Here is a 12,992-nt window from a genome sequence, read left to right as displayed (position 1 = left end):
GTTCACAATGCAGTCTCCTCTTCCCTGTCTAATCTCCTCTGCCTCTCTCAAGGATTCTATTGTTTGCATTTAGGATCCACTCAGATAACCTTTCTAGTTCAAGATCCTTGACTTAATTATATATGCAGGGACCTTCTTGGCTTATCACATTTATGGTTCCAGGGATTGGGACCTGATATTTTTGGGTGGCCCTTATTTAGACTACTATACCAAATCATCTGAGGGCTTCTAGTGTGGGAACAGGTGGTTTGCAGAGGCCCTATTTAGTGATGTGAATATGAATGTGAATGGCCCTAATATACTAAATAGACAACACTGAGTCCTCCTGTAAACCACAATGGTAAGGAGTCTGCATATACAAAATAAATTGTCAATGTCTGCCCTCAATTCAGGAGTATAAAAATGTCTCCAGGGCATAAAAACCATTTTACCCACAAGACAAATAAAGATAACTGTATAAATCTAAAAACAATAGAGGTGGGAGGACCAGGCATCTCCCTCACTCCGCCACCTCCACCCCATGACTTTACACAGAGAAACACTCCTGCCCCGCTGCGTTCCAGGACAGTGAAGGTGCTGAGCCTTCCTTTCCTGAATGGGCAGCTGCGGAGGAAGCAAGAAATGGATGCCAGTCAAAAGACCCTGAGAAATAGCCAACTTCACTTTTCTTCTACTTTCCCTTGCTCTTAAAGTACACCAAGATGCATGAACACCACAGGGCTCTTCAGGTCTATTATTATAGCCTTCTACTTTTCTGGCTATTCCATTCATTCTATTAATTTTTGAGAGCTTGATGCTGAAACTCCGACCAAAAATCGTAATTTATCCACTTAAAAATAATTATAATATACAGTGGAACTATATATTAATTTTGTTCTGTATTGTCCACATCTCCTGTAAATATGTAATCATACTTTCACAATTTAAAAAAGAAAAAAATAAAGATGTATGAACTCAACCTGGAACAACAGCCTCAGTGGGGACTGGGAGCAGAGTTTTGTGGGAAGGTGGACTCATCTGAGAACTCACTGTTTCTGATAGATAATGATAATGATACAGAACCAGACTCCCACTTAACAGACAGGGTTAGCGGAGAGGGCCCTTGAACAGCATTTAATACAATCTTATTTGGATTAGACTGTCCAAGGTTACACATTACTCATTATGTCTCTGTCTTCCCTATTCCTCCCCCTGTCTGCGAGAGAAGCTGGGTAGGAACAGGAGTTAGCAGTAATGTTGGAACAACAGGATCCTATTGTTTCCACCGAAAGGAGTACTATAGTCCTACAGTTCAGCCACCGTCCCCGGAAGTCTTGTGATTCCTGAAAACAACGGCAGTCCCTCCTGGTAAAGAAGCAATTTATTGGGCATCCATCATGTGCAAAACAAACGCAAAGATCTGGAAGGTTCCAGAAAGGAAGATGCGCAGCCTCGGGTCCTCTGGCGAACGACCCACCTCCTCACCCGGTCCCCCCGGTCGCGCCCGCCCTTGTACCTGCTACCAACGCCTCATCCTAAGAGACCGGCCCCATCCCCGCGGGGGCGCCGGCGGGCGCGGCGGCCGCACCTGCGTCGACTGGGCGGCGGCGGCGGCGGCGGCGGCGGCGCGGGACCGAGCCCCGCCCACCCGTGCGCCAGCTCCCAGTGCGCTCGGGCCCGCGCCCTGCCTGCTCCAAGCGAGCCTCGGGGGCAACCGTTGGGCACCTCGCCCGAGAGTGGGGCGAGGGCGCGGGGATGCTGAACTAACCATGTGGGGACCGCCTCCGGCCCCAGACTCCGCCCCTAGACGCCGTCGCCCGGGCAACCGAGCGCCATTTCCGCCCTCCCCTCCGCCCTCCCACCTCGCCCGCCCAGCGTCTCCATCCTAGGAGCCCTGACCGAGGGGGCTGCTTGGCATCAAATCCTGCCAGCCCTACTCCACAAGCGACCCCGATTGGGGCTTCCAGTTTATACTCTCTGCCACTCACGGCCATTCTCTTTATCTGCGGCCTCCTAACCGGTATCCACGTCCTGCTCTTGTCCTCCATCACCCGAACGCCCCAGGCTATTCTCCAAGTTGCTCCGCAGAGGATCTTCCCCAATTCTTTACCGACCCGCATAAATCCTGTCTGTATTCACAATCGAAGAATCTAGCCAACATTGGCGTTGCTAGTCAGGCCTCCCGGCCCGCCTTCTAACAGTGGCCCCTCCCACCCCACCCTACCTCTCAATTCCCCTTTGTCTATCTGCCTTGGCTTATCCTGATCCTCTGTCCGGAATGTTTTGCAAGGTTCAGAAGTGTCCTCGGAATAGCTGACCCTGTCGCCTCCGGAGAGTTTTCTTCCGCTGTGATTCAGTTGCTGTCTGTCGTCATCTCTGCAATATAGAACTTATCATATACTGTGATTACACACTTAGACCTCTCCGGACTGCCTAAATTAGTGCTCGGATGGAAGAAATCCAGAAAGGGCCTGAGTGTGATGGATGCCACCTGTCAGCGTTAATGCTATTAGCAGTGGCACTGTAAGGACACCTCCGGCGAATAACTTTTTATGTGTGAGTTGATTGGAGATATTAATAAATCCTACATTGCATAATGTAGTTTTAAATTTTCATAAAATTAGTATTAAATACCACTAAAGATCGCCTCTTATTGTACCTATAATACAAATTTATTGACCTGGACAATCTTGCCTATAGAATCAAGTATTTTAATAGGGAATGAGAGTATTAAATGGAAGGATGAGTGGTTTAAGTTTTGTGGCTAGACAGCAATGTTTAATTCTTTGGTTCTAAACTTTTATTCTGTTAAAGCACAACTGTGTTCTTAGGGCAAGAAAATGTTTAATTACCTAATATGTGATTTCCGTTGATGTCGCATGTCCCAAGAAATTTCCTTTTTTTATTCTTTTTGAAGTTGTTAACTGAAATATGTTAATTAGAACACTATAAAACTATTTAAACCCACGTATATGTGTGAACACTATAATTTTATTATAAAATTCTTTTCATTTGAAGTGTCTTGCAGTTTTACTTCATGGTATGTTTCTGATAATTTAAAAGAGATTCTTAGCTTTTAGAATAAAAAATGTAGAGATAAAGAAAGGGGTCTAGAGTTCCTGTACCATTCATCCAGTCATTTGAACATGTATTCATAGAGACCTGACATGCAACATGCAAAGGTGTTGAAAATACAGCCATGAACCAAAAAAACTCCTGTCCTCATGGAGTTTACACTCTTGTAGAAGATGAGCAATGAGCAGAGAGACAAGTTCAAATATCTCAGATGGGGGTAAGTGTAGATGAGGTAGGGTATGGAGGTTAGAGAGAGTAGGTACCATTTCATGTGTGGTCTGAGAAGGCCTCATTGATAAAGTTGGAGAAGGCAATGGCAACCCATTCCAGTACTCTTGCCTGGAAAATCCAATGGACGGAGGAGCCTGGTAGGCTACAGTCCATGGGGTCACGAAGAGTCGGACACGACTGAGTGACTTCACTTTCACTTTTCACTTTCATGCATTGGAGAAGGAAATGGCAACCCACTCCAGTGTTCTTGCCTGGAGAATCCCAGGGACGGGGGAGCCTGATGGGCTGCCGTCTATGGGATCACACAGAGTCGGACACGACGGAAGGGACTTAGCAGCAGCAGCAGCATTGATAAAGTGACGCTGAGCAGAGGTCTGGAGGACTGGAGGGAGGAGCCACGTTGTAGAACAGAGCTTCCCAAGGATGTGCTTGGTGTACTGAAGAATAAGACACAGCAGTGTATGTAAAACAAATATGTGCCAATAAAAAAATAATAACAATTGAAAAAAATTCAGCCAAAAGGCCAGATTGGCCTGAGCATATTGCCTTTTCTTCTCTGTGCTGTTTCTGTCATTGAGGTCAACCACCATTGTCCCTAATGTCTTTGAAGATGGCTCTGGTTTTTCCAAAATAAACTTATGAACTTTATCAAAACTATCTATTGTTTAAGATCTTAATACTGCGGGTTCTACTGAACTATATTCTTATTAAAATTCTTTACTTCTCATAAGTTTATGGATATATTTCTACCAGATTTAGAGTTATAACTTACCACAATAATTCCTATAACAGTTATAATTTTAGACCAGGTATCTAATGTTTAGTATATGTGATCAGGTATTATTATTTGGTTCTTTATGCATTTGACAATTTCTATGACATCCACCCACAACCATGCACAGCATGGTGAAGGGATGAACTGATCAATTGCAGCATCATATTGTACAACGTTTCTTTACCTGTTACAAGTACTTAAAAAAAAAAACTTTTTACTGTGGTAAAATACATTAACATAAAAGTTACCATTTTAACCCTTTTAAGTGTTTAGTTCAGTTAAATTCACATTGTTTATGTGACCATCTCTACCATTTATCTCTAGAACATTTCCCCAAACTGAACTCTGTACTCATTAAATTCTAATTCTCCATTCACCCTCCCTCCAGCCCCTGGCAACCACTATTCTACTTTCTGCCTCTACCAATTTGACTCTTCTAAGAACTCATATGAGTGGAATAATATAGCGTTTGTCCCACCGTGACTGGCTTATTTCACTTAGTATAATGTCCTCAAGTTTCATCCATGTATGTATCAAAATTGCCGTCCTTTTAAAGACTGAACTAATGTTCCACTATTATGTGAGATATATATATATATATAAAATACATAAAATAATAATAGTATAAAACCTCACATTTTGTTTATCCATTCATTCATTGGTGGGAATTCTTGTATTTTTAAAATTTTATTTTATCTTATTTATTATTTTTTTACAGTGCCAGGCAGAATGTGGGGTCTTAGTTTTCTAATCAGGGATTAAACCCATGCCCCCTGCTGTGGAATCTTAATCACCAGTGGACCACCAGGGAAGTCCCTTGAGTTTTTTTTTTTAAGCTGATCTTATTGAGGTATAATTTCTGTTCATTAAACTGCATTTATTTAAAGTGTACCATTTGATGTGGTTTCAAAGATACACATTCAACCCTTGAGCAATAAGGGTTTGATCTACTTGTATGCAAGTCTACTTACACTCAGATTTTTTTTTCAATAAATAAATTCTAAAGTACTACAAAGTCTGCAGTTGATTGACTCCTCGACACAAAATTGGGGGAACAGAGGGCTGACCATAAAGTCAAGTGTTTTGATTTTTGACTGCAAGGGTCAGGGGGAGGGGATTCTATGCCCCTAAATTTCATGTTATTCAAGGACCAGCTGTATACCTGTGAAACTACAGCTTTGATCAAGACATGGCATTTTCATCATTCCTGAAAGATGTGAACTGATTGTGCTCTGACACTTTTGTGACAGCCCTCAGGATGGTGAGTGAAGCTGATGCTGTAAACCACAAATTCAGCATCCATGGCCCCTCTCTCCTTTCTCAGGGAGCCCCACTTTTGAGTATTCACATTCTATAGAGCTAGGACACTGCTTCAGGGGCAGTTCTAGCAGGTGCATCTTGATGATTTTTAACTAATCTTCGGGCTTCCAGTCCTCTTCCAGTCCTCGTTTCAAGTGACTGTCTTCAGGTGAGGCTTCTTGGCATTTCAGGGTGAGGGAAGGTCGGCTTGGAAGTTTTCCTCACCCTTCAGAAAGAGGCACATGAAGAGAATTTTTTGGGTTTTTTTGCCTCTGAAAGGTTGCCTAGAGAGACTGTGCAAAGTTTAAAATAAGGTTGATTTTCGTCTATTTGGGATGGTTCTGAAACGTTCTAAGAAAATCTAAATAATCTTCCAAAGGTACAATTTAGCAACTGTGTACACTTCCTTTGATGACTATTGAGTAAGCCAGAAGAGCCACTAGATGTCACTCTGAGTTTTTTATTTTCAGAGACAACCCAGTGACTTTTCAACCTTTGAAATACTAAATTTAAAGGCATTCAAAACACCCAATAAGTTAAAAATCACATTTAAAATGCTAAAACAAAAGAGAAAGACACACAGGTTGCTATGAAAAAATCAAGGAGTGAATATTTTGAAAAGAACATATTTTTCCTGAAGTAATGCTAACAAATAGAGTGATGCATGATTTCTAAGAAATAGGAACGATGATTAGGCAAGTGACATTTAAAAGCACATTTGGAATAGGTGCTCCAGAAGGACAGGAGAGTCAACGTGATTGAACTGTTTTTTTCTCTGGGGCCATATTCACAGTAACAGCAAGATGAACAATTACAACATTGGGAATCTTTCATACAGAGATAAAAAGTTGTGAGGTATGTGGAATCTATTTATTACAAAGGAAGAACTTGATAAGAAAGCAAAAGTAATTCTACTTTAGAGGCACAAAGAAGGAGGGAAGAAGTAGAAAAAGAGAAAACAACATTCAAGGCTACCTCTGTGAGACAGCAGAGTGTGTGTGTGTGTCTGTGTGTGTGTTCAGTCGTGTCCAGCTCTTTGTGACCCATGGATTGTAACTAGCCAAGCTCCCCTGTCCATGGAACTTTCCAGGCAAGAATACTGTAGGGGGTTGTCATTTCCTACTCTAGAGGATCTTCCGCCCCAGGAATTGAACTCACAAATCTTGAGTCTCCTGCGTTGGCAGGAGGATTTTTACTGCTGCGCCACCTGGGAAGCCCCCCACGAGACAGCACTAAGCTTCCCTAAACCTTTTCCTAAACTAGGAAAAGCCATGAAGGGTTTCATTGTGTTTACTTGAAACTCTCAGTTGCAAGTAACAGAAACCCAACTCCAGCTATTTAAGGAAAAAGTACACATGTGTTTATAGGCTCACCAAACTGGTAAAAATGGGATAGCTTCAGGTATGGCTGTACCTGGTTGAGGCCAGCAATTCTCAAAATGTAGTCTGGGTATCCTGGGAAGTCTTGAGACCCTTTTGGGTCTGCAAGGTCAAAGACATTCTTATTCATGGTTCCTTCTACTGTCAGCACCTTGAGACAATAGGGTTGTTTTTCTCTGTCTAGAGAGGGGAGAGGGTCCAATTTCATTCTCGAATTAAAGTTTGGGTCCAAGTCACATGCCCTAACAGAAGTTATCCTTATGAATTAGCAGTGCTGGCCACATAAACAATTTTCCTTTAGCCATAAATTGTGCAAAAGACCTACCTTAAACTGAGAGTCCATTCCTAAGGGTCTGACGATTTAAATTTTATGCCCACTTATGCTTTCAAACTGTAGTGCTGGAGAGGACTCTTGAGAGTCCCTTGGACAGCAAAGAGATCAAACCAGTCAATCCTAAAGGAAATCAGTCCTGAATATTCATTAGAAGGACTGATGCTGAAGCTGAAACTCCAATACTTTGGCCACCTGATGTGAAGAGTAGACTTACTGGAAAAGACTCTGTTGCTGGGAAAGATTGAGGGCAGGAGGAAAAGGGGGTGACAGAGGATGAGATGGTTGGATGGCAACACTGACTCAACGGATGTGAGTTTGAGCAAACTCTGGGGTATAGTGAAGGGCAGGGAACTCTGTCCATGAGGTCACAAAGAGCCGGACATGACTTAGTGACTGAGCAACAAGAAGACTGCTTGCAGGATGACTCCAGTTGGATTATTTAGGCTTCTTATGGCCTCTATGTACTCACCTTTAAAACAAAGATACTTTCTTTGATTGTGAGCAAAGGAAGAAGGGGGAAAAAGTTTTTCTAATCCTGATCTGTCAGTTGCTACACTGTGTCCAACAATTTCTATATGGTTTATTTTTCAAATTATTTATTAATTTTCATTAAATATTTATGTCAAATACTTTTGGTGATTATATAAAATAGAGGTTTCATCTGTCCACAAGCCCTGAGTTCTTTCTTCACTGCTTAACGTGTTCTTACTTTCTTTCCATTTTGTTTTTGGTTTTATTACTTTTAATATTAAACATTGATTCTCTGAAATCCCATGTTTTACAAAATGAATCAGGAGCAAGATTGTAAATGCCACACACAAAAAAATACTTTTCAGAAAGAAACTTCATTTACCTTGGTTTTTATTTAAACATCCTCTCTCTGTATACATATATGTTTTAAAAATGGAGTGAAAGAAAAGCCAAGATTTCACCTTCTATTCTTTATTTATAAATTAAGTTGTAAAAGGAAGCCCCAATAAAAATTGCATAAATTACTCTTAAGAATCAAACAATGTTTACCATTTACTTTCATTTTGTACACCTTTTGTTTTCACTAAAATACTATCATTACGTTAAAATGAGATTTTACTTTATTTTGTCTTTGAGCCCTATAGGTGAAGTTACTACTGAAAAGCAAATAACATTTGTCATGTGTTGTTGTACGTTAAACATCATAGAGACTTCTTTGCATATTATATCTGCTTCTTTATTATATTAACTTTTCATTAGCTATAGGTACAAACACCAAAATTAAATTGATATCAAAACATCAGTGTCCAACAGAATTCACATCACATACTTTTAAACAAAAAAAATTTTTAGCAAAATATCCCTTAGAAATATTTCTAAGTTGTTCCAGCTTAATAGCTGGGGCTTCTGGCTAAAAGATACAGTTATCTTGCACTATTTAAGTTTTTAATATAAAGTTTTGATGTCAAATTTTATATAACATTATTACAAAATTCCATTGCCAGCCTGAAATCCGAACAACATTCTACCTTGCGTGCTTATTACTTGCCAGACACTAAGTATTTCTTTTCATTTAAAGAGTGGATAACAAAGAGCCTTGGAGTAGATAACGATTACAATATAGAAGAAAGCCTGCGACCTGTTTGTACTGAATCAAACAAGGAGAAATTTGATTGGAGAGTCCTATTTCAAGATGAGAGGCCAGTTATAAATTTTACTTGGCGTTTTCTTCTAATGAACAAAATAAAGCCCTTGTGCTACCACCTTGACACATACTTAAATGTTTACCAAAAAGTTCTGCAAACTTGGCCGCAGGGCAGAATTGCCCAGAGATTTTTTTTTTTTTTTTTTTTAATGTCAATGCCTGTGTCTCACTCCCAGGGATTCTGCTTTAATTCACCTTTATCAAGGTGGGATTAGTCCATCAACTATTTTACTACGTGCTAATTAACCATGAGTACCGTACTTTTAACTGTCTACGGTTTATCAAGAGAAAGACTGTTGTGATTGGTCTGGTCTTTGTGGGAGCTGAATTCCGCAGGGCAGCGCTTACAGTGCAGAAAGGTTGCGGTCGCTCTGTTTGCCTTAATCCATTTTCCTCTCACTTCCTTACTCTTTTCTCTTAGAAAAGGCAAGTACAGCCTTGGAGGCAGTGGTGGCTGCTCATCACTGAAAATACCAAAGAAAGGACTGAGCTGCCTCCTGGATATTTTTCCCAGGGAAGGTTAATTCACCGTGCTTTTTTCCATTTTTCTCTACATCCTGGAAAAACTTTTTTTTTTTCCCCCAAGAAACAGATTGAACTTATTGCTGAAAAACATAGACAAATACGTTTCAGCACAGCTCATCTGTTTGGAACAAGTTAGAAACTTCTGAAGCTAGCAGAAGCATAGTGAGTGCTTTCTTTCTTTTTAAAGCTACTTCTGGGAAGATGGGAGGCTATTGTAATGGTAAATTTCACTCAGAGTAAGAAAGGGTTGATAATCAATCAAAATTGAGGTATGCAGTTGACTTTTTGCAATTTTCTTACTATATTGTAAGACGACTTTAAGTTTCTCTGTATAATCTGCTGGAAAAATTTTGGCGTGGGTGTGTGTGAAATAGAGGCAGTCTGGAGAGTGACAGTGAAAGAAGCTGGTTTCTTTTTTTTTTAACGAAGTGGAGAGATATACACCCCTCCCGGGCTTTAGTGAGAACCGGGAATTCCAGGAGAAGAGTTGCATTCAGAAACGTTGAAGTGAAAATCCTCCTGGCTCAGCATCTTGGAGTTAAGCTCACAAGAACCTTTTACATCTGAAAGAATTAGTTTCTGAAAACATCTTTTTTTTGGCCAGTGTGGATTGCAAAGGATGGCATAATGCTAAACACCATTCTCCTGAAACTGCTTCAGGCGTTTAAAATTTAACTCGAGGCACCATGTGTTTGCCATGATGAGAACTACGGAGAACTTCGATGAGACCAGGGCCACACTAACCCCTAACAGGACCTCCAGGGGACGGTACGTTTATCTGGAAGCGTTCCTGCAGGGAGGAGCTCCCTGGGGTTTTACTTTGAAAGGTGGTTTGGAGCACGGAGAACCATTAATCATCTCTAAGGTATGTTGCTTTTCCAATATTTTTTTCTTTAATCAAACTGCTTTTGCAACTTTTGTCAGATCTCTCAAAAACACAGATAATGCTGAAGATTGTCTGTCAGTTGCTTAATTTGCTGTTTCATACCCTTCTGATTATATCTGGAAATATTTTGCATAGCTTGGTGTTTGAAAGAAAAATGTGTCTGGCGCCTTTATTCTGTGAAATTCCAGGGGAAAATGTGCTTGTCTAATGGGTAATCTCTTTTTGTGAATGAAATAGTGTAAAACCAGCTGCCACATGATCTTTTCTGTTGTGAATCAGATTAAAGGTTAACCCCCTAGTTAAGGTGGTGGCATGGTATATATTTATACATGTGCATCTTTATTTTACATGTAACAAAGCAAACTCCAGGAGACAGTGAAGGACAGGGAAGCCTGGCATGCTGCAGTCCATAGAGTCACAGAGTTGGATACAGCTGAGCAACTGGACAACAACAACGAATTGAACAATTTAACATATATCTCTACGGCTAGAGATATACCTGCTCTTTCTCCTTTCGAGTAAAAGTGTTGTATCTAGCATTCCAAAAGATTTTAGAATTTGTTTGAAATTCTGGATCGTTGATTGCATAAAAATTATTTTTCTTGCACACTTAGAATTATAGACTAAATCAGCTTCCAGGATAGCAATTCAAAGGCAAAACAGCATTTCTGCCTCTTCTATTTATTTATGATTTAAGCCCATTTTTAAACTTTAGTCATCCTGGAACAGGCCTCAATTCTTCATTTATGTTTGGTGTGGCAAGGTATACTCATTGAATGAATCCTTTTAATGCATTAGGTTTAGTGCTTCTGCTTTTCTCTACAACTGCAGAGATTAAGAAAGATTACAGAGGATGCTTTACAGAATTTTGTTGGTTTCTGCCAAACATTTCCTTCAATTAAAACATAAATGAAAAAAGAAAAATAACAGAAATTTATTTTACAATTTCAGAATATTAACAGTCTAAAACAGCAGAATATAAGTGCTTTACATATCAAAGCATTACTGAAGAAATATTTCCAATTGAGGGGAAATTTCTTTTTAGTTTAAGGGTGGAAAAGAGACAAATATGCATTTTGCCTGAACTCTGATACCTATTAAGGTTTGTTTTCCTATCTCAGCAAAATAGGTGTTTTGAGAGAGACTAAAATGATTTTTGCTTCCCTAGTTCCTCAGCGGTAAAGAATCTGGAGCCGTGGGTTTGATCCCTAGGTCGGGAAAAGGAGAAGGAAATGGCAACCCACTCCAGTATTCTTGCCTGGGAAATGCCATGGACAGAGGAGCCTGGCAGGCTGCAGTCCATGGGGTCACAAAAGTTGATCAGACACAACTGATCAACTAAACAACAGCAACAAAACAATTCTTACTGTGGGTGAGCCAGTGGAATTGGCTTCCGGCAGTCAGCCGAGAGTGTGCAAAATAGCACAGTAAGCTGTGTGACTTTTCCTTGTCTTTCCTAAGAAAACAAAAGATAGGTGTACATATATGTGTATCAGGAAGGCTTACAGCTATAAGTGGAAACCGGATTGATAGTGACCTAAATAAATTGTGATTAGTTTTTTTCATCTTATAATAAGTCTAGAGTTAGGTTGTCCAGACAAGGAGAAGCTCAATAATGTCATCAAGAACTTCACTTAGCTCTCCACTCTGCCTTCCTCAGTGTTGGCTTTTATCATTAAAGTTGCAAAATGGATGCCACACTTCCAGCATTGCATCTCCATTCTGGGCAGACTTGTGGCTTTTGGTTTGGAAAGGGTCACCCTCCCTATCAAACTTGTGGTTACATCTCATTGATCAGAACTGTGCCACTTTCCTGTCCTTAGACCAATTACTGGCCAAGGGGAATGAAACTACTATTACTAGTTTAGACCAATCAGAATTTCTCTCCTGAGTTCTGCAGTGGAAACCTACTCTTCCTGATGTCAAAGGATCTCCACCCACTAGTTGAACAAATCGAGGTTCTGTTTTCAGGAAGAGGGAGGTAACAGGTGCTGGGTAGACGGCTGAGAATGTCTGCCACGGACATAAATGTCATCTCTGCATTTCAAAACTCTGATTCACACTAAATTTTCCTGATCTTTAACGATAAGATATTATGTATGGGACTGCCCTCGTGGTCCAGTGGCTCAAACTCAACACTCGCAATGCAGGGCGCCAGGTTCAATCCCTGGTCAGGATACTAGATCCCACATGCCTCAAGGAAGTTTGAAGATCCTGTGTGCTATGACCTGGCTCAGCCAAACAAACAATCATATAAAAAGTGTTAAAGAAAGGGAATAAAGGTCAAGCTGATAGAAGCTGACTTGAACCTTAAAAAAGAAAAGATATTATTTATCTGTTCCCTAGAATATGGTTAGCTGTTAGGTCTAATCCTACCACTAACGAGCCACTTTGGTAAGGCTTCATTTCATCTGCAAAATGGGAATAAACAATTATCTCCCTTATCGCTATGTGCGGAGATTAAACGGGATGCAAGCACTTAGAACAGTTAGCATAGGGGTTCATACACAGGAAAATCTCAAAAAAACCTTAGCAAGATTATGACTATTGCTTTTCATTACTGTAAGAGACATTGTGTTAGGATACAAATTTATCTGCTGTATAAAGATCTGAAATAACAATAGCTTAAGCAATATAGAAATTGATGTCTCTTTCACATGACAATGTGAGCTTAAGCTAAACTGAAAGATGGTCCTTTCCACTGTCTTACTTCCATCCCTGGGGTGATGGCCCATCTGCTGGTCCAAGGTGACTTGCCACAGAATCTGCTTTCCAGTCAACAAGAAGTGGAAAAGGAGTAAAGAGAAGACAGTCTCCTTCCTTTTCAGGGGTAG

General features: G+C 40.4%; 1 protein-coding gene across 6 annotated transcripts in view; it reads right to left on the bottom strand.

The window, feature by feature from the left end:
- The window catches only part of CCDC158 (coiled-coil domain containing 158), a 75,706-nt gene extending 74,102 nt beyond the window's left edge, over positions 1-1,604 (bottom strand). For all 6 annotated transcript variants that reach the window (XM_065914162.1, XM_065914161.1, XM_065914163.1 and 3 more), the window contains exon 1: positions 1,496-1,604. The gene's annotated coding sequence lies outside the window, so the exon portion shown is untranslated. The remainder of the gene's footprint in view (positions 1-1,495) is intronic.
- Positions 1,605-12,992: the final 11,388 nt, after the last annotated feature.

This window comes from Muntiacus reevesi, chromosome 22 (assembly GCF_963930625.1).
Source record: "Muntiacus reevesi chromosome 22, mMunRee1.1, whole genome shotgun sequence".
NCBI classification, from domain to species: domain Eukaryota; kingdom Metazoa; phylum Chordata; class Mammalia; order Artiodactyla; family Cervidae; genus Muntiacus; species Muntiacus reevesi.
Note: the sequence above shows the minus strand (reverse complement) of the source record. Positions and strands in the feature narration are given on the sequence as shown.